A 23289-nucleotide genomic window follows, 5' to 3' on the forward strand; every position below is an offset into this window, starting at 1 on the left:
ACATCGGGAGTAATGCAAGTAGATTTTACAGGTAACGCTTCTTACCATCGATTACAATCACTATCTCAATGAAGGATTCATGTCCAGCTACTTTCAGTTATGGTCACAGTTATAGGAATGAGATTTTACAATTTTAATACTCCACAACAGTATTTGGTGTAAGACACATGGTATATATCAAGGTGTATATCATCTCCCAGTTAATCTCAATGCCTTTAGTTTATACCTGCTCCAATCCATCCCACACACCAGTAACAGATTAAGCTTCCTAAAATATTACTTCTGTCACACATTTCCTTGCTCAAAACCTTCATTGGTACTCCACTGCCTGTGGGTTAAAATTCAAATTCCCCAGCCTTGGATTCATGGCCCTCCAAGATCTGGCTCCAACCTCCCTTCCCAAATATATTTCTCACTCAAAAACTTTCTATTCTAGCCCAACTAGTCTAAACACCAATAATCAAATATACCTTTGACTTTCTTAGCTCGACAAATTTTTGCTTATACTGTTCCCATGGAATATTATCCTTCTTCAGCTTATCCACATCTGACCCTTCCTTCATAGCTCAGCTTAGAAAATCCCTCCTCTCTCAGTGAATAGATATCCCAACCCAAAGTGAGTTCTTCCTCCCCAGAATTTAAAAAGGACTTGCCGTCTGTACATCTATTTGTCACTTTTTACTGCCTATTATTAATTATCTTTTCTTTGTATACTCAATTCAATAAACGCTTATCAAATACTGTCTATGGGGAAAATATTGCAGTAAGCACTGAAGATGCCAAGATGATATAAAACCCAGTCCCTGCACTAAAAACCTTACCTTTTCTTTAAGGGGAAGGCAGCATTGGTTAGGGGAAGGAGTCAGAGGATTTAGAGTCAGACAGTCTGGGTTTATCCCTATCATTGTCACTGCCTGTGAGTTATTTGACCTCTCTAGACCTCAATTTCCTCAACTGTAAAATAAGGATATTGGACTAAATGACTCATTAGGTTCTTTGCAGCTCTCAGTCTATGATCCATTTAGGTTATAAGCCCCTCAAAGACAGGAATGACCTCTTATACCCTTCTTATAGTACAATTAGTATAGCACCCCCTACAATGTCTTACACATAGTAATTGCTTGATAAATACTCACTGACTGATTAAATCATGGGAAATTAATTTAAAATGTTTGCCAGAATTTGTTTTGATCCTTGGGTTCATTCAATGTGAAGCAATTAAAACAAAGCAATTAAGGTAACAATAATTGCCACTGAGAGCAAACAGGAGCACGCTAAGCAGTATTATGGGCTCTTAGAGCTACAGCCAGAAGGGACATCACAGGTAGACCCCATTTTACAGATGAGGACACTGAAGCCAAGAGATAAGGAGTGACTTGCCCAAGGTCATACAGGCTGTACCAGAGCCAGGATTCAAACTAAAGTCCTCTGGCTCCAAAGCCAGCCCTCTTTCCTCTATACGACACTCCCTTTGTTTAGATGTTGGCAATCTGTTCATCCAAAACTGTGTAAGAACTGCCTAGATTTCCCTTCTCCTTGTCTTCACCTAATTATTTGCCAATTTTCTTCAACTTTAGATAACAGCTACCACGAAAACCCCAGCAATAGTTTGCCCTGCCCATATCAGAGTTCCACTGAGTTAGAGAAAAGATAACAATGAGGCTCTTTACAACAGTAAGGTGGGGGAAAGGACTAGATATCCACTATCTGCTTGCTTATTCTATTTCTTAAAGACAGCATGGCATAGTGAAAGGTGCACCAGACTTGGAGTCAGGACAAGGATCTAGGTTCAAGTGCTCCCTCTGACACATCGTGGCCATGAGACCATGCACAAGTCACTTGCCGCTCAGGCACCTCTCATAGAAGAATATAAGTTGTGGATTATTTACTTATCTGAATGTTAGGAGTCTCCACACTAGAAGCTCCCTAGACTAATGAAAACATAGGTCAAAACAAAAATAAATTAATTAATCCAGGAATGAATCGAAGCAGATTTGTTGTTTTTTTTTTCTACTGGACAGATTTCAGGCCTTATGAAAGATTAGATGGGGGTGTAATTTTTGGTCTAACAGGCTCATGATCTCCCACAAATTACACTGGAAGGAAATAGGATTATTTTGATGGTTCTGTCATCTGAAAGATATTGATATTTCCTCCATAAGTACAGATGACAAGCTCTTTACTTAATCTTATCCTACGCAATTCTTCTCCATGTTCTTCCATGGAATCTCCATGAGGGTCTACCCTGCATTCTGGCCTTTGTTGTTGTCGTTCAGTCGTTTTCAGTTGTGTCTGACTCTTCCTGACCCCATTTGGGGTTTTCTTGGCAAAGATCCTGCATTGGTTTGCCAGTTCCTTCCCCAGCTCATTTTACAGATGAGGAAACTGAAGCAAACAGTCAACCAAGATCATACAACTAGTAAGTGTCTGGAGGCCAAATTTTAGCTCAGGCCTTCCTGACTCAAGGCCTAGCACTCTATCCCTCTATCCATTATACTACCTAACTGCCCCTCCTCTAGATGTTTTAATATTTTCATGGTACCAATCCAATACATAATCCATCTGACATCCCTTGCTTGTGATTCATATATGTATTGCTATACGTGTACCTTTTATCATGTACAATTCATCATTAGTAATATGTTGTATATGTACACCCATGATATGTGATTTACACCCACATTGCCTTCAAAGAGACACACAATTTTGAGTCTTCAAAGACAGTTGTATTCCATAATCTGTAGGCATATAAGGTTGCTAGAAGAACCTAGCCATAAGATTATAGCTTTAGAGCTGGAAGGTACCTTAGATGTCCTCATCCAATCCCTTCATTTTGCAGATGAGAAAACTGAGTCCCAAAGAGATTAAGTGATTTTTCTCAAGGTCACAGTCACATAGGTGACCTTTATGGTAGACCTAGGATCTGAATTCAGGTCTTCTGGCTTCAAATGCTGTATTTTTCCCACTGTACCATCCTAACTCCATTAAATTGTCAAAAGAGTTCAATTTTGGTTTCATAGAGAAATCAGCTGTTAGACTTGCTGGACACAGAGATTTCTAGGTCATGTGAGCAACAAGATAGAGGACTAAACATTTTCTCTGATTCCCCACAACCTTTCAGACCTTTCCAAAATAGAAATTATGCACCAAAGATAAAGCAACTTTAGCTATCTCTATGATCTAGGACACCCAAAAACTAAAAGGTTAAAAAAAACCTCCACAGATTGACATCTACCCTGAGCTCACTTTGCACTTCTCCTCCACCTCCCACACTACTGGCAATGAGGCTGCACTAGCCAACCTAAGGACTCACATGGCTTGCAGCAAAACTCAACCCCACACTCCGGTTCTACCCCCCTCAACCCCGCCATTCCAGCTTATAGTTGCACGGAAACCTCAGTTCCAGGTTATAGAAGTTTACTTGTGTTTCAGCAGACAGCCAACACTGAAGCATCCTTCAATAGCCAAAAAACAAACAAACAAACAAACAAACAAACAAACAAACAAAAACCTGCTGGGGACCCTGACATAAAGCCACAGCCCCGTAGCACTAGCATTAAAAAGCTCTGAACTGTGTGGCAGGACAAAGAACTGCAGAACAGAAGGAACAAGACAAGACACCAAAATGGGACAGTATTTGTGTGCTGGGAGAATCTGTGCAACACTCCACTAAACCTGAAGGAAAGAGCACAGTATCTAGCTGGAGCCAATTCACTACCACCACCACCCCAAAAAAAAAGCATTTAGGGCAGAGACCTAGGTTAGTGAACCATGAATTGCTTAGAATGGGACCAAGACTCTTTGAGATCCAGTCCCCAAGGGAAGCATCATCAGAGGGAAGAGAGTCAGAAAGTGAGTAATAAGGGAAAATAAGAGGTGGTGGAGAAACCTCAAGCAAAAGCAAATAAATCACCAGGGAAAACATTAACAACAAAAGGAAATACTTGAACCCATAAATGAATAGAAGACAGAGAGAAGGCTGGATTGCATTTTGACAACTGTCTAGCACTTTCTCTTTTATTCCTTTGGTGAGAAACCATCATAGATTCCAGTTTTTCTATTTTGCCAATTATTTTTACTGTCTAGGCTATCTATTCTGCTCTCCTGCTTCTCGTTTTTCTTTTGAACCACTCAGGAAGAGTACATTGTGGTTCCATGTTTTCCTCATATTCTGCAGGGTCCTCTGTTTCATGATATGTTAGATAATTTTCTTTTGTTTTGTAGTATTTCTTCATAGATTTCTCAACTCATTTAATAAATCTAGAGCCCATATTTCCTTTAGACAGGTAGATGTTCTCAATATATTTGGCCAGTTCCAATGATTTCTCACATGCATCTCAGTTCTTATTATTTTCTTATTATTATCCATTAGATCAATTTTTCCAGTGACTAAGAGCCTCTCTAAAGTTGTCTTGGGTGTCATTTTGTAAGACCACATAGAACAGAACTGCAGCCTTTCTAATTCTCCTTGGAGTAAAACTGCCAAGAGATTCACTATCTGCCCTTGTAGGGTTTCTCTGACTCTGACCCTTCCACACTCCTACAGCAAAAATCTTCCACTTTTTTCAAAAGAACTTCCTTTTACTTCAGAAGGCCTAGAAAAATGCAGTCTTTATGGTAAGTGACCTTAAAGCTCTGTCATACAAGAATCAGCAATAGGAAATGGTAGTGTGGAACCTAATAAAGAAAGGCCCTGGTGTGGTATATGATAGCTGTCTTCAAATATTATAAAGGTTATTTTTATGTGACTCCAGAGCACAGTTAGAAACAATAGGTGAATGCTAGGAGGATGTAAATTTTGGGCTCAATATAAAAAAGAGCTTCCTAAAAATTGAAACCATTCAAAAATAGAATGGAACACCTCATTATGCAATAAGTCCCCTGTCACTGGAGATATTCAAACCAAGACTTGACCGCTTGTTATAGGGTTATGATAGAAAAGATTCTATGTCTAATAAGTTTAACTAGACTGTCTCCTAGGTCCCCTTCTCACATTCTAGTCTACAGGTGGAAAGCTCATGGGAGGTAGGGCACAAGAGAGTATATTGTTAACTTTACATGGTATTGCCACACTCCCATCCTCAATGGAAATGGCATTATATCACAAAGAAGTCAGAATCATGAGCTGCCTTAACCTGATTAAGACTTGAAAAGCAAATCATTTATATAAATTGACCAGATTAGGACCCCTGCCCTCCATCCTCTACAAGTATTCTGTATTTGCTTCCCAGACCTGATGAGAGTAAATACTACCTGGAGGAAGGGTATGAAGGGAGCATTAATTATTCTAGATTTCATTAAAATTCAGTACCAGAATGCTTTTGTGTAAAGGGTCTGGGGATTTTCTAGACAATGTTTCTCTGTATTAGAATCAAAATTACTTTTATCTAAGGTTTACTATAAAGGAGATATTTGCATTTTCAGCAGGTATCTCACTTATGGAAACATATTCATTAAAGATATTAAAACTAAAATTAGATTTTTATAGAAAAACTGAAGTTGGGCCATCAGTTGCTGGTATCACACACATATGCATACACACATACAGACATGCACTAGTTCAGAAAAGCAACTCGTTATGACTTCCACTGGTATAACCCATACATAATCACACAATTCTCAATAGGTGAGTTCTTCAGAAGATTTCATAGAAGGGAAGTAATTGCTAATGTCCAATCTACAAATTTACCAGGGACAGCTAGGTGGCACGGGGAATAAAGCATTGGGCCTGAAGTCAGGAAGATCTGAGTTCAAATATGGACTCAGACACTTACTAGCTGTGTGACACTGGTCAAGTCACTTAACCCTGTTTGCCTCAGTTTCCTCATCTGTAAAATGGGCTGGAGAAGGAATTGGCAAACCACTATAGTATCTTTGCCAAGAAAGCCCCAAATGAGGTCACGAAGAGTCAGATATAACTGAAATGACTGAACGGCAAAAACAACTCACCAAGGGGAGGCCTCCAGAAGAAAAGTTGTACCTAGAAGCAGCCATGGCCTGCTGGAGAACACCCAATCTCAGAGAAAACAACTTCTCCTACTACCAAGACTATGATTTATCAAGCAGTCTTAGAATAATCCTGAGGGAACCATGTGTCTAGTTACACAAAGGCAACCAACTAACCTGCTCTCTCTCTTTTCAGAGGTTAGGACTCTATCCTACTTGCACACATAATAGAAGAGCAGCCAGATAGAATATTGAACTTAGATCCAGAAAGACCTGAGTTTAAACCCTGTCTCGGGCATTTACTAGCTGTGCGAACCTAAGTAAGTCCCTTAGCCTTTCTCAGCCTTGATATCCTCATCTGTAAAATGAAGAAATTGCACTTGCTGGTCTCCAAGATCTCTTCCAACTCTAAATCTATAATCTTATGATCCGTGCTATACTACCACTTCACAGCAATTTTTCTTCCTACTTGTCCTGACATTCACACATCCCTAAACTCCTGACCCTCTATCAGTAGGACATGTGCTTTGAGTTACTTCAACAGTAGTGATGATGGGTTGCACTAAGCTATCTACACTCTACAACCCAGTTCCCCTCTTGTGACCAATTACACATATTTGCCAGACAGCTGAACCAGGCCAGGAGTGCAATCTGCAGCTACTGAACTGTTTTCTTCCCTGCACAGTTAGCTGAAACAGAAGGGAATAGAACCCACTTCCTTGCCCTCATTACCACCTTTCTTTGACCAGCTGATCTATAAACATGTAGTCCCATCAGAACTCACTGTGCAGTCCTGGAAGCAGATTTTTGAATTTGTTTTTCAGAAGCCCTGTAACCTGCCAAAATCTAGGAAAAGTACCAGAAGAAGGCATAACCCTTTATCACCCACTCACCACTGTCCCTGAAAACAGCACTTTCCTAGCACCCTCTTAGACGCAGCTAAAAAGAGTCAGGTAATTCACTTAAACTGATTTAAACTATGGAATACGAAAGCTCAAGTCTTTACAATCTGCATGGTCTAGGCAGTATCAACCATGTCATCATGATCCAAGAAGAGAATTGATCAATATTATATCTATCAATATAGGAAAATAATGCAATGCAAAACCAACACTTTCCCTCAAAAGCTGAAGAATTTAATCTGAATTATCCAGGTAATTGCTTCAACCTTCCACCACGTCCACGTAGCCTAGACTTCAGTGCTTCAAAGATCTGTGGCTTCACCAGTGTGGATAGTCCCTCCAGAAATGCAGAAAGTAACCTTTCTATGTCTTAGCAGACAGTCTCTGGGGGTTTCTGCGGAAGAAAAATCCATCACTCAGCAGCCAATCTCTTGGTGAGGCTCTCTAAACTTTGCTAAGCTACTCTACACATATTGTTACTAGGCCCATATTCAACACCTTTCCAGCTTGGCAAGACTTACCTGAGTTTATGAGAGCCTGCTGGTACAGCTTTTATTAATATCCCTTGGGCCACCTCTTTGCTAGCAGGAGGTCCAAGGACAGGACTTTAGCATGACTTGTATAACTGTGACCATGAAACAACAGAACTAAAAAGACTCTTCTTGTAGCACCAAATTCATTCCCTCTCTACTCACCTCCTACTGGGACAGGTTGATGATAGCTAACCCAGGCAGCAGAGCCCCTGATGCTCTGCCGGCAGAAACGTAAACTCTAGCAGGTCCTGCCAAGCTGAAAAGGTTCTGAGTATGGGCTCAGACAAATGGATGTCTCCTTATGCTTAAAGATGATGCACAGTGGATGATTTGAGCAGCTGTGTAAAATCAGTACCATCAATGCTATGTATTTAAAGATAGCACAGACAAGCATGATTCAAAACACCAATAAATTCTCCCTAAAGGAATTTTTCAAGTCAAGATTCCAGAATTCTCCTACACGTCATTGCAAAAGCTTATTTTAGAAAGTAAACTCTTTGAGGGCAGGGATTATCTCACCTTTGAATTTATATATATATATATATATATATATATATATATATATATATACATATATATATGTATATATATATAATATATATATAGTATATATATATATGTATATATATATATATATATATGTATATATATATATACATATATATATATACGTATATATATATATATATATGTATATATATATATATATGTATGTATATATATATATATATATATATATATATATGTGTGTGTGTATATAAAAACGCATTAGGCATTTAAATTCTTGCTCATCGATTGACTATAGCAAGTTCTCAGGAAACATTGGTTTCTATATCAAAAGTCTGACATTCTGAGATCCTCTTGTGCCTGAATGGCACCAACACACAATGGGAATTAAGCCATTTTGATCTTCAATAATAAGAAACATGGTTGACATGCAGACCTGAAACTATTTCATGCAAGTTAATCCTTGAAACAAATCTGGAATGAAGTGAAGGGGGTGAGTAGAGGGGAAACTTTATTATGGTAGACATCAACTAATGGGTTGCATTTCTTTCTTCTCAATTAGAAATGGCAGATGGATTTTAATTATTTTTCCTTACCAATCACATCAAAACATATCTACACACACACACACACACACACACACACACACACACACACACACATACACACACACAACCCAGCAAATATGTTACAAACTTATTTAAGCCAAAGAGCTCATCAACACTGTTTGTAATTATGGATTCATTTGGGGATATGGTATTTTTTGGAAAGAATTGTTTTGCTTTTAGATGAAAACCACATCATAGTCCATCAGACATAAATCTTTTATTGTATCTTCAAGAGCAAAAATGGAAATTGTGCAACAAGGCGCCACTGATAAATCCTAAGCATCCCTTTGGAATCATCTGTATGATCTCATTATTGGGGGAAGATAACAAGACATGTCATGCTTACAACAGTGTGTGTGTGTGTGTGTGTGTGTGTGTGTGTGTGTGTGTGTGGTTTTTTTCCTTTGGGTAAATCATAGTAAAAAACTAGAATTAATGGTAACTCTTAGAATGTCATACGATATTGTTGGGGGGGGGGGGTTGGTACTAACTGCAACTGACCAGCAATGTGGCAGAGACCAACATAATCTTGAGACAAGAGACAGACAACCAGAGCAGGGAGTTCAGGACTTTACTGGCTGCTCCTGCACAAGCCACAGCCAGCTGGCTGACAAGAGTGGACTCCACTATTATCAGCTAACCCACTGAAGTAGCAACAATTAGAACAGAAGGGTAACCTTCCATAATTCCATTTGATGAGTATTTATTAAGTACCTCCTATACACAAGGCTCTGCACTTGGCACTAAACATGACACAAAAAGAAAGAGGAAACCATCCTTGCCCTTGGGAAGCTTACCTCCTGCCTTCTAGAAGAAAAGACAAAACTACTACCAGAGATGCATGCACATGTCACTTGCCCTCCCCCACTGAGCCTCCAAAAACACCCCACCTCTAAACCCCTATTATAGTTTTAGGTCTTAAGCTTCAAGATTACTATAATTTGACTTGCGGTCAACTCTCTGAAGCCCAGGTTTCTCATGTCTTAATTGTAGCTATAATTCTTCTTGCTCTCATTGTTCCAGGTTTGTTTTTCCTCCATCACAAATCAACCCTCTTTTATGGCTATACCATTTTGACCTAGTTCTAGATAGCCAGTTATCAGTCCATGGAAAGTTGGAGCCTCCTTATGAAGCAAGGGTTTGGAGAGGTAGATGGGCAGTCCTTGTTGCTTCCCATAAGCCAATTAAGTAAGCTATCATACTTTATATTATTAAACAAGAAAAGATTCTTGCCAAAGCCTAACTTATATACTCCAATCCTCCAGCAATAGACCCTTGTTCATTGTAACTTGTACTATATAGACTAAAAAAAAGGGGGATCTCTTCCTATATCTCCTCTGTTTTCCAATATTGATCTCTGAAGTTAGAATTTAGTACCAAAATGAAGTAAATGTCTGACTCCTGACATGCTTAGCAATCCTAATTATGCCTGAAAATATACACACCTATCTATTTTCCTGGAGCTTCATGGACTGAACAAATTTAATTAAAATCTAGATCTCTTACTAAGTCTTTGTTAGTGCTGCTTAGAGTAAGAATGGGGAGTTTTTTCTATAGTCACTGTGACACACTCCACCACATCACATACACACACACACACACATCAATCTACAGCCACATATAAATAGCATCTTAATTGTGTGCCACCCCCCCCAAATCTAATATCTAAGCATATGATTCTCACATTAACCAACAAAAACATGAAATATCTGCAGTACAGTCATCAACTGACTCTTTTCCAGTCTCTGGAAAAAATTTACTTAAGACATCTGATATTTGAGAGACCAGGATTAGTGAATATGTTAATTCTCCATCCAGCTTGATGTTCCAAGTTCTAGGTCTGTTTTAAGTTAGATAATTAGGAAGCAAGCACTTAAACAATGGAAAAGAAAGAAAGAAGGAGGAATGCAAGGAAAGAAAGAAGGAGGAATGCAAGGAAGAAAAGAAAGAAAAAAAGGAAGGAAGGAAGTAAAGAAGAAGGAAGGAAGAAGAAAAGAAGGAAGGAAGGAAGGAAGGAAGGAAGGAAGGAAGGAAGGAAGGAAGGAAGGAAGGAAGGAAGGAAGGAAGGAAGGAAGGAACAGAAGAGAAAGAAAAGGAGAAGAGGAAGAAGAAGAAGAAGAAGAAAAGAGTCATCCTCTCTAAAGCTCTTAAACCAATTCCTCCCCTCATCCAGTCCCACAGTATTGCATCACCATTCTCTGCACTAATTAAGAGAGTCTCATGCAAAATGCCCCAGGCTTGGCTAGAAACCTAGTTTATACTAAGGTGGTGTAATAAAAACAATTGGTATAAAATATTTCCCCAAAAGTCTGCAGCACACTCTCAAACAAATACATGAAGAGCCCTGGGAGATTATAGTTACTGCAAAGAACAATGATGGTGAGATACTCTTATAGAAAATGCATGTGGTAAAAAGGTAAACTTCCAACTCCTAATTACTGGAAGTTATTTTCTTGAGCACATAGACAACATTCTTTTCTAATTGAAAGCGTCAGACTCTTTAAAGCTGCTTCCTCCATTGAATAGCCTTGTCTCTGCATCCTTTTAGTAATCCTTGGTGTATCTCTCTCTGCTCCTGGATGGATGTGCTATCTCCTATAGATTCAGTCTTGGTGATGACATGGTCAGTGGTAGGGGAAGGGTAATGCTCCCTCTAAGCTCTTTCTTATCCCTCTTTCTGTCCTCTGGTTCCTGCTAAAATTCTTTCAATATTTAACACACACACACACACACACACACACACACACACACACACACACCCTCAGAAGTGTGGTCAGCTTGTTTGATTAGATAATCACACAATCTTTCTTGATCCAATCAAAAGATTCCTACTTCATCAGTGGATCACTTGGTGTAAACCCTCCTGTTTGCACATCTAAAACTTCACTATGCCTTTACACTGATGACATTGCATTAATTGAGGTGAGATTGCCAAACTGCATCTCTTACAGGGATATCTCTTTACGCCCCTAACAAACCACTTTCTGCCCAATCTCTTCCTAAATGACGAAGAATTAACAGTTTCGTGAGGCTTGAAGATTTCTAAGTCTCAAGCTGGAAGAGACCTCAAAAGCCATCTAGTCCAACCCCCTAATTTTACAAATAAAGAAACTGAGGAAGGTTAAGTAATTTGACCAAAAGTACACAGGAAGTAAGAGTAAGAGGCAGTACTTGAACCTGGGTTAGCTAACTGCAGAGCCAATGCTGCTTTCACTGTTCCATGGTGCTGGTCTCATTCCCATTTTAGATAACTCCAAGGGCATCTAAGTGGCACAGTGGAGTCAGGAAGACTCATCTTCCTGAGTTCAAATCTGGCCTCAGACACTTTGATCCTGGACAAGTCACTGAACCCTGTTTCCCTTAGTTTCCTCATCTGAAAAACAAGCTGGAGAAGGATATTGGCAAACCACTCCAGTATTTTGCCAAGAAAAACCCCATCTGGGATCACAAAGAATCATATGTGACTAAAAACAACTGAACAACAATAACAATAAAATTATTAAGTTCTTTATGTTCAGCCATTTTTTTACCAGAAAATACAACTATGTAACCCAACCTCTTTTCTCTTTCACCTTATCTATCAGGAAACTTACAGCCCAATTCAAATCTCAATCATAGTTATTAGCTCCTCTCGCCTGCCTGGCAGCATCTGTTACTTATGCTTCCTACAGCTGGTCTCCATTCTGTTTTTATCCTTAATTTTCCTACTTTCCACCATGTTTCATTGGCTGATATATGTCATATACTCTGAGAACTAATGAAATAGAAAAATAAATAAGATTATAAGATTATAAGCTCTTGTCCTCAAAGGGTTTATAATCTACTAGGAAAGTTAAGACATAAATAACTTGAATACAAACTAGGATGTAAGTGCATTATATTAGTGTAAAGTATGAGATCAGATAAGGGAGTGACAAGCTACTTCTAGCTAGAAGAGAGGAAGGAGGAGGGGAATCAAAAAAGGCTATATGTAACAAGTGGCGTTTGAACTAAGACATTTTTCTTTCTAATTCCTGCAGTGCCTAATTACAGTGAATTCTACATTTGTCGTTGTTCAGTCATTCATGTCCAACTCTTCATGACCCCATAAACCATACTGTCTATGGGGTTTTTTTGGCAAAAAATACTGGAGTGGTTTTGTCATTTCCTTCTCCAATGGATTAAGGCAAAAAGAGGTTAAATGACTGGCCCAGAGTCACCTAGCTAATAAGTGTTCGAGGCCAGATTTGAATTCTAGTCTTCCTGATTTCAGGCCCAGCACTCTATCCACTGAGCCACCTAGCTATCTCTGAATTCTATATAATGGACAATTGATGCTTATTCAGTGAACCGTGTTTAAATTGAAATTTTTCTAACATTTTAAGATATTTAAATTTAATTCTGCAATAAAGAAACTAAAGATAGTTTAATTAGGATCTTTTAGAGAAAGGAGATATGTGAAAGGTTCAAGTCTACTTTTAAAATTAAGAACAGGGAAAATAAAGCTATAGTGTATCAAGCAGTTTTGAAAAGGAGTTGGGATCTCTGTACGTGGAATGCACAGTCTGGAAGAGATTCCAAGGAAATAAGTGCATGTAATTCATTTGAGCAGAAATTGCTGAGAGAGAATCATAAGGAAAGGGGCCTTCTAGATAGCAAAAATGAAGACCACATGCTCATAGCACCATACAGAGACATTGGTTGCTGGATGAGTGATGATTCTCCAAGTCAGCGGTAAGCTGCAGGACTATATTGAAAGACAAGTAGCAGTGATGGTGATGGGAAGCAAGGGTCGAAAGGTAGAGGATGGGTGCTGGAGCAAATGAAATACAGATCCCATAGTCTTCCCATGCTCCTCTGAATTCAACCAACAGATAATTATTGAGGACTTGCATTGTGCCAAGCAACATGCTACACACTGGGGATATGAAGACAAAAAAGAATAATCCCTGCCCTCTAGAAGCATATATTCTATCACTTCTTCATATTCACCATTTCTCATCCTGCAGTAATATTCTGTTATGTTAATATACCACAATTTGTTTAGTCATCCTTCAGTTGATAAACATCTATATTTATTCCAATTCTTTGCTACTACAAAAAGTGCTGCTATGAATATTTTGCTGTACATGAGGGCTTTCTTTTTGTCTTTGACCTCCTTAGGGTATATACCTAGCAATGAGATCTCTGGATCAGAGTATATGGAACTTCTAGTCACTTTGAAACATAATTTCAAATTGTTCTTTATTGTAATTGGACTGATTCGTAGCTCCAACAACAGTATATTACTATGCCCACTTTTCCATGGCCATTCTAACATTGATCATTTTTGGTTATCTTCTTCAATTTGATGGTGTGAAGAGAAACCTCGGAATGGTTTTGATTTTTACTTATGTTAGTGACTTGAAGCAATTGTCCAACTTGTGGTTAATAGTTTGAAATTCCTTTGAGAAATATTTCCTCATATCCTTTGACCATTTTCAGTTGGGGAATGGCTCTTAGTTTTCTTTGGTTCCCTCTGTTACTTGGATTTCAGATCCTCATCAAAGATATTTGATGCAAACCTTTTCCTCAATCAACAGTTTCCTTTTTTAGCTTAGTTTCATTGACTTTTTTTTGTTCAAAGCCTTGTTAATTTCGTGTAATCTAAATAATCTACTTAGTCTTTTGTTCTCTACTTCTTGCTCAGATAAGGGCTCTCTCCCTAGCCACCCCTGTGAATGGTGATAAGAGTTTTGCAGGAACTGTGTGATTGAACCTATGGTATTGGAAGAAGGACAGAGAAACGAATTGCACTCACCATAAGGTGAATTTTGGGGAACCAGGGCTTGGATACTAGCCCTTTTTATGTTTTTTATATGCTTTTTAATAAGACCTGTTCTATGTTCCAACCTTATTAGCTTGATATTTACAGGACAGCTGAGAACCTTTAGGAGATAGGAGACATTTTTTCTATACAGCTATTTTTGAGAATCCCAGAGTTTCAACAATGAGCAATGAGATACATTAGTAAACACAACAATTTTTTTAAAATATAAATCAGTTAAATGGATAGAGAGAAGCATCAGGAGAAAGGGTATAAAGAAACATTTGAAGGGAAATGGGAGAACAAGACTATGACCAGGTCAAGGACAGGTATGAAAAAGGAAGAGAAAGAAGAATCCAGGAAATGAGAGGGAGTAGGCAGAGGGGGCAGCTAGGTGGCACAGTGCATAGAGTGCCAGGCCTGAAGTCAGGAAGACTCATCTTCCTGAGTTCAAGTCTGGCCTCAGGCACGTACTAGTTGTGACCCTGGGCAAGTCATTCAACCCTGTTTGCCTCAGTTTCCTCATCTGTAAAATGAGCTGGAAAGAAAATGCAAACCACTCCAGTATCTTGGCCAAAAAAAATCCCAAATGAGGTGATTTTAAAGGGGTGGACACTATTTAAAAACGACTGAACACAAAAGAGACAGAAGGGGAAAGTAATGGTGAGAGTGGAGAGGAAGAAACTGCCCAACCCCCATCTCTAAAACCCACAATCACACTAGTCATACCTTTGCCCTATTGCCTTCCAGCTTTATCTCTGACCCTCTCCCAACACAAATATACCCAGTCAAAAGTTTACCAAATATTCACCCATCATCCTAGGCCTCCAGAATTTTAAAACTGTGCCCATAAGCTGGGCTAAAGTAGTTCTGACCATCTCTTACTGTTGCAAAGTATCTCCTTTTAATACCTGGATTCAACCATTATTCCATGACCATCAAGCATCCCTACCAATTCTCTGGTTGAATTCTTTCTTTGATTTATTTATTTAATTTATTTCAAAAAATTTGTCACTATCGGGGGCAGCTAGGTGGCACAATGGATAGAGCACCAGCCCTGGAGTCAGGAGCACCTGAGTTCAAATCCAGTCTCAGACCAGACACTTGACACTTACTACCTGTGTGACCCCAGGCAAGTCACTTAACCCCAATTGCCTTGCCAAATTTAAAAAAAAATCTGTCACTATCACATGCAATAAGGATATCAATCTACAGAATACCAAGATTGAACATCTTGTACATGTTTTTTTTTCATTTTTGTCTGAACAATGAGACCATTGTCTCTTTAGTGTTTTCTGCCTCTCATAGTCCTATAGGATCCAGCCCATAAGGTGAATGGTCTAGGCATTGTCTTTCATCCTCGGTACATGATCCATCCAGCATTTATCTCTTCACGTGGTAAACTACATCCAGTACCTGCATCACCTCTGACCTTCTGTAAAGTTATTTGTGTGCCCTGCCATCACTCAAGAAGTTTCTTTGTACCTTTCTTTACGTGGCTAGAAATGTGATAGAAAATATCTGCTCCTTGCTCATTTCAAGACAACATTCTGATCTATGGATCCTCAAAGGCTACACTGTGTGCTCGAACATTTGATGTATTTAATGAGGATCCAGAATCTCTTGCAAAGTGTCTCTTGAAAAAATTTTTTTACCTCATTTTTAGTTTGTACCTGGCCTTGTGATTCATTTCTCCTAAAAATGATTTTGCCAGTTTGTTTTCCTAGGGGCAAGAGGAGAAGGGAAGAGGAGAGAAGGTTCAAGGAGCTAGTAATTTCTATCCTTTGAAAATATTTGTGCCATGTTTCTAATTAGGTATTTTAAAGTGTATCCAGACCAAACACTTGACACTTACTAGCTGTGTGATCCTGGGCAATTCACTTAACCCCAATTGCCTAAAAAAAATAAAAAAGTAAAGCGTATCTAGGCTACTGTGAAATGTTGTTTGTCCTTCATTCAAAAAGGACCAATGACACCACAGGGTGATGTCTTGACTACCGTATGAATTGGAGTTAAGTGAGGCAGAATTGCACAGGTGATAGCCTCACTTTCTCTTCCAGAGTCATTGAAGTCCAATGGCAGGATAAAAGCCAGGGCAACTGGCGATGGCCAAGGATAAAGTGAATGACCTTGGCATCTTCCATGTCTGACCAAGCCCTGTGTTCCACAGCACCTGTGTCAGCTGCTATCATGGCTGTTGAGGAGACAGTTAGATGGTGTAGTGGATATAGCACTGGCCCTGGAGTCAGGAGTACCTGAGATCAAATCCGGTCTCAGACATATTACACGTACTGGCTGTGTGACCTTGGGCAAGTCACTTAACCCCAAAATTGCCTCGCCGAGAAATAAAATAAAATATCATGGCTGTTGGAACAAATTGTTCTCATCTACCCATTCTGCTGGGGATTCTTCACATGCTTCTCCCACAGTGGAATACTAACTGTACAATCAAATCTTTTCTAAACTAAGTGCTACATTTTGTAATAGTTACTTTCTGAGCCTAATTCTTATCATTTTTGTTAAATTTTAACTCTTTTATATTAACAAGTATTTATTTTCTCTTCTTCCCATCCTCCCCCAAAGGAAAAGAAAAAGAAAAACCATATAACAAATCTTCATAGGCAAGCCAAATGAACTCCCATATTGTCCATTTCAAAAACATGTTTCTCATTCTGCATATTTAGGCCAAACCCCTATCAGGAAATGGGTAGCATGCTTCATCATCAGTTCTCTAGAATCATGGTTGATTGGTGTGTCGATCAGACTTCCATCTTCTGAAGTTGTTGACCTATTCTAACAATTCATTTTAGTGTGGAGATGACTTGAGTTCTTAAAGGCTGTGTCAGTCCATCACAAGCTCTCAGGAATTTCTAAATTTGGAGAGACTTGATTACAGATCTACTGATATACTATATGTTCCAAGAAGTTCATCACGTCAAAAAGTTGGCCACCATCAGATCTGATAATATTTGCTCACATTTATATAGCATTTGAAGGGCTGTGAAGTGTTTTAGCCACATTTACTCTTTTGATCCTAAGAGATCAATTCTGAGAGATAGATGTTGTGATTATTCCCATGTAACAATTGAGGAAACTAAGTTTGAAATAAGTTAAGTTACTTGTCTAGGGCCACTCAGATTATATGTGTCTAAGGCAGGATTTCAAATTTAGGTTTTCCTGACTCCAAATCTAACACTCTCTCCACTATACTACCTGGCTTCTCCATTTAGAATGTAAGCTCCCTGTGAGTAAGAACTATTTCATTCTTTGTACTTGTATTACTAGTGCCCAGAACAGCATCTGGCACAGAGAGCATGCTTAACAAATACTTGATCATTGATTGATATGATTCACTATTTTATCTATAGCAATTCACAAAATCTCTCTATTAGAGGCAAGTTGGTGGTGCAGTGTATACAGCACTGAGCCTGGAGACAGGAAGACCTGAGTTCAAATCTAACCTTAGACACTTACTTGCTTTGTGACCTAAGGCAAGTCATTAACCTCTATTTACCTCAGTTTCCTCAACTGTAAATATGGGGATAATAATGGCACCTACCTCTCAAGGGTTGTCATGAGAATCAAATGAGATAATGTCTATAAAATGCCTAGTATAGTGTATGGCACATAATAAACACTATAGAAATGCTAGCTATTATTATCAAGGCACAAAGATACTACTGTCTGTTTATTGACCAACAAAATCACAAATCCTTAAGTATTTAAGTGCTACAGAAAGATATTAAAGTTACTATGGAATAACTGCAAGGTAGAGTTGTTTGTTTCCCCTTGTTCCATTAAGAGATGATGATTCTTCATCATCAGTGCTATATAGCTGCTACTATACTACACATAAATTGTCTAATTGAATAACATTCTGTGTACACACACACACACACACACAAATTTCATGGATACAGCCATTACAGAGATTTAATTTGCTTCATTGCATTTTTGAAACAATAGGCATAAATGGACTGAAATAGCAAAGAGGAAAGTGACCTAGTTGGTATTTTTTAATTGCTACAAATCAGGTATAATTAAGCTAAGGGCTAAAGACTCTCAGACATTGGTTTAGATGTTTTCTTAGGCAAGGTTTCCTGCTGTATTATGTATTCTTTAGAGAAAGATAAAGTAGAAGATAACTGCAAATTGAAAAATCATGTTTACATTATGTCTTCCCTTCTGTTTGACTTTCAAATTTTGAACTTAAGAACTTTTCATTCAAGAGTAGACCAGGCAGTTGTAACCCTAGATCACTATAGTTTCTATTTATAAATGCTTCCCTACAGGCTTGGAAGTGAACAGGCACCCTACAACCCTGAAACTCCCATCCCAAAGGAGGCAGGGAAATGATAGAGATAAGGAGATAAGAGGCAGCTGGGTAGTGGTAGAAGAGTAAGCATTCAATAGTGTTCTTGTTTCCCTGGCCCTGCTCATTAGCTTTTCCTTTAACTTAAACTCTCTTCTGACTCGGCAAAGGTAAAATAGATTCTTTTTGGAAGAGCATCTTCTAGTAGTGGGGTTGCTATTTAAAAACGAAGGTTGAGGAACATGGTGATGGGACAGTAGCACAAAGAGAAAATATCTTTGCTTGTTTTCTTCTCCAAATGTTGGGGACAATGGTAAAATATATGAGAGGGATGTTGTGAGTGGTTACAGTGAAAGTGAGCTGACTAAACATTCATGTGTTCATAAGATAGAATGGGTACTGGATTGGTAATCTGAAGGAATTTGAAAGCATTTGAGAATACCTAGGAGGGAAATAGTTCTCGGTGCCTGGGAAAAAAACATCTTTTTCATTTACTGTATAAAGTTATTCTTTTTATCAATTAAGAAGGACATTCTCACTTGATAATATACAGTTATTATTTGATTAGGCCAACCCAATATATAAAAATACAAATCTACAAATATAAATTAGAAGGGAATTTTTCACTTTTTCTTGTCACACCTTTAACCATTAAACATTTCAATAAATTTAAATATATTTCAATTTTGTGGGGTTTTTGTTTAGTCATTTTCAGTTGCGTCCAATTCTTAGTGACCCCATTTGGTAAAGATACTGGAGTCATTTGACATTTCTTTCTCCAGCTCATTTTACAGATAAGGAAACTAAGGCAAACAAGGTTAAGTGACTTGTCCAGGGTCACATAGTATGTATCTGAGGCCAGATTTGAGTGCAAGAAGAGGAATCTTTCTGACTTCAGGTCCATCGCTCTATCCACTGTGCCACCCGTAAATTGTATTTCAATTTACAGTAGTTCAATTTGTATAGCAATTTTCATTTGTGCAACTATAGAATGAATCAAGATATTCTTGTACTATTGTTGTCATTGTCGTCATCACACTTGCATTGGTATAACAAGTTAAGGTTCACAAAGTGTTTTCCTCACAAAAGCTGGTCAAGACAGGCAGTGCAAGTATTATTATCACGAGGAAATTGAACCAAGGAAGAAATTATCAAACTGACACCCACTTACAAACATGTTAATGCCTGGTTAGTTAACTTTCACTGTATCAACTCCCATAATTCTTCTCCTCACCTATTTCACCTCTTCTCCAACATTTTGACAAGAAAAAACTAGGCTCAAAAAGCTTATCTGAGATCACAAACTAGCCCAAAATGCAAATCCACATCTCCTGACTCCAAGTCCAGTGTTATTTCCTTCAATAAATATATTGTGGTATTTATTATATTATGATGACCTATTTGATGATATACAAGAAAAATCTAATAATAAACCATTTAAAATTAACCTTATGATGAAATTATCATCGACTGGAAAGAGTGGAGTGTTTAACACATATGTGTATATATATGCATATATATGTGTATATATATATATACACATATATACATATATATACATACATATTATGTATACAGTTTGTTATGGTATAAATAATGCATACATATACTCCAATAATGACATGGTATTTCATTAGTTTGGGAAACTGTCTCAAAAGATGCAAATAGCAACCCTCCCAATGACTTAAGAGATCAGAAGATCACAGAGGTCAAGCAGGTAGGGGCCTTGCACTATTTAGTCCAACCCTTTCATTGTTTAAATGAGGAAATTAAAGCCCAGGCAAGTTAAATGACTTATGTGTGGTCACATAGGTAGTGTCAGAAGCAGGATTTGAACCCAGTCTTCAACTCCAAAGCTATTACTTATTATTAATTCAGCTAATAGCTTGATATACATGGAGATTAAGTGATGTAGTCACATAACTAGTAAGAATTAGAAGAAGAATTTGAACCCAAGGCTTCCTGATTCTAAGCCCCACAGTGCATCCCCAAGGTGACTACTCTGAAAAATGTGTCGTATGTGAAAAGCTAGGTCCCAATTAGTGTGAATAATGAGTCTCCTGAAATAGTTGTATATGTTCAAATTTACACTGTTTCAAGTTATAACTATATGAAATATGGTAATTGGATGTAGCCTGATGGAAATAGCATAAATTTGAATATTGTGACTAATCCAAGAGGGATTCATTATTTAAACTAATTGGAACATAGCTATTATTTATTATTGTTATTCATGCAATAACATTGAAATCCTACTACATGAAATACACAATTTTAGACACTGGAAAAGTTATAAAGAAGAATAACACATAGTCCCTACCTTCAAGGAGGTTACATCTAGCTAGATATATACAAACAAAACTGTAGTACAAATTAGAATATTGTAAGTAAATATTTATCCTAGAAGAGGGAGGCAAAAGAAGTTTAATAGAGAAGGGGGGATTCAAGGTGGGCCTTCAATGATGTGCGAGTTATAAATAGATGACAATGGATTGAGAGGACAGGGCATTCTAGAGATAGCTAATGATGTGAGCAAGGACTGAGAAGCCAGAAAATAAAGGATATATTCGGGGAAGTTTGAGCAGTATTATGTAACAATAATAGCCTCCACCTCACCATGTATAGACACTTTGCCAGCAACAATCGTGTGAAGGAGGGAGTATAGGGATTATTATTCTCATTTTGCATACGACCAAAACAGAGGACACAGGTGAGGTTAGGCTGCATCAAGAGATGAGGACAGTGAAGTGGGTCAGAGGCTACTAAAGGAGACAGTAGTTGGCAACCAAAAAGAGCAGTGTTTGACAAAAGCTACATGATGGAATTGACCTGCTTGAAAGATTACTTTGGCATTGATACAAGGCATTGATTGATGGCAAAAGAGGCTGGAGCAGTCATCTATGACAGTCAACCACAGCCCTGGCCAAAAGGACCATTTACGTGTTGACTTTCATTTCTCCTGTTTTCTGATTCCCAGTATAGAACAGAAAGTAAGCAATTGCTTGCACTCATTTTTTTTTAAAGGAATCACTCAAGCCAACAAGATAATACTTTTCACTTCCTCCTCCTGAACAAACTTAATCCTGCATTGTGACAATGAAAAGCTTGCTTTAAATGTTAATTATTTTGTAAATAATCCAGCTGAAGCTGATATTAAGGAATATTAATCCTAGGTTCCCTACTTTTATGGGCACAGTACCAAGATCTTCCCACCCATGCCTTTGGATAATTGTTAGATTTCAAACTGGAGAGACCTCAGCTTCAATCTCAAAACAGTCTCTGCAGACTAATCCCTACAGGAGGATTTAAAAAAAAATTGTATTAATGAAAGAGGAAATAAATTTGGAGAGAAACATCCTACTCAGAAAAGAGACAGGAGTTGAACAGTTGTGGTGTGGGTCAGAGTTTTATAAAATATAAGCACTGGCAACAAGAAACAAATGAAACTTATCCCCTGTCCATGTTTAATTAGTCCACTAGAAAATCTAATATGATTGAAAGACTGTCTAGAACTAAATGGGGAACATTGAGTAAAAAGTCATCTTTCCATCATAAAATTCATATTTAAGTGATATGCAAATGCCACAACCCTAAATTGGAGTAGAATGTATAGAGTGCATCTTTCTCTTAGTAAGGAACACCATGAAAGCCAGCCTGAGCACATGGGACAGAATATTATTTATTGGTAGCCAGAAACACTCCTAATTCATCTTGGGAAAGATCAGTAGCAGCAGCATTGTAAGTAATGGATGAATGATTAATTACCTGTATACCGAGCACTTTTCACTGATGGGAAGGTGTTCTGGGGGCTGGAGTGGGAACGGAGGGGTATGGGGTGGAGAGCCAATATTTAAGTCTGTCTGTTAGATCCCATCAGCAGAATAGTCTTCTTTGAACAACACTTTAATCAAAGCAGGTTGATCTTGAGTTCACGAAAATGTTTCATTTTCAAACCACTGGAGTTTTATGGGGTTTTCTACCCCATTTTACTGGAGCCTTGTAAATCTTGTGAAATACTGGAATGTCTAGACCATAAAATTTTGCCATTTAAACATGTTCTCCATGGTGACGTCTCAACCTGATGCAAGAATGGTTTTGCAGAGGTTCGTGGAGAAGTCCCCCCACTCCAGATATATCCCACCACACCTGCTTTATAAGAAGGCTTTTCAGTTGCCTACGATTCAATCTGTCATAACATACACTTAAGTGGAATTTTTCCAAACGACTAGAAACAGGCGTTAGACTAACACATCCGCTTCCATTCCTTTCTAGTCCAGTCTCTTTCTAAGGGGCAGAGATGAACAGGCTGTGGGCAAAATTGACTACCAAATTCAACACTAATGAGAATTTTTAAATTGATGATGGGCCACAGTTTTGGCAGGAAACCTGCTGTTGGCTTAAGGTGAAATTTATTTATGTGTGTGTACATATATATATATATACACAGCAGACTGGTTGCAATTAATTAATCAAATTACATTCATTGAAATGTAAGCTTCTATAGGCCAAGGACTGTCTTTCTTTCTGCTCGTATTTGTATTTCCAGCACTTAGCACAGTGCCTAGCACATAGGAAGCACTTGATAAATATGACTGGTAGACTGTAGGCAACTAGGTGCAATGGATAGAGCTCTAGACTTGGAATTGGGAAGACCTGCTCAAAGCAGAATGATCGCCAGCATTCTACCCTATTCCTA

Source organism: Phascolarctos cinereus, unplaced genomic scaffold, assembly GCF_003287225.1.
Source record: "Phascolarctos cinereus isolate Bilbo 61053 unplaced genomic scaffold, phaCin_HiC Scaffold_4;HRSCAF=312, whole genome shotgun sequence".
Classification (NCBI taxonomy): domain Eukaryota; kingdom Metazoa; phylum Chordata; class Mammalia; order Diprotodontia; family Phascolarctidae; genus Phascolarctos; species Phascolarctos cinereus.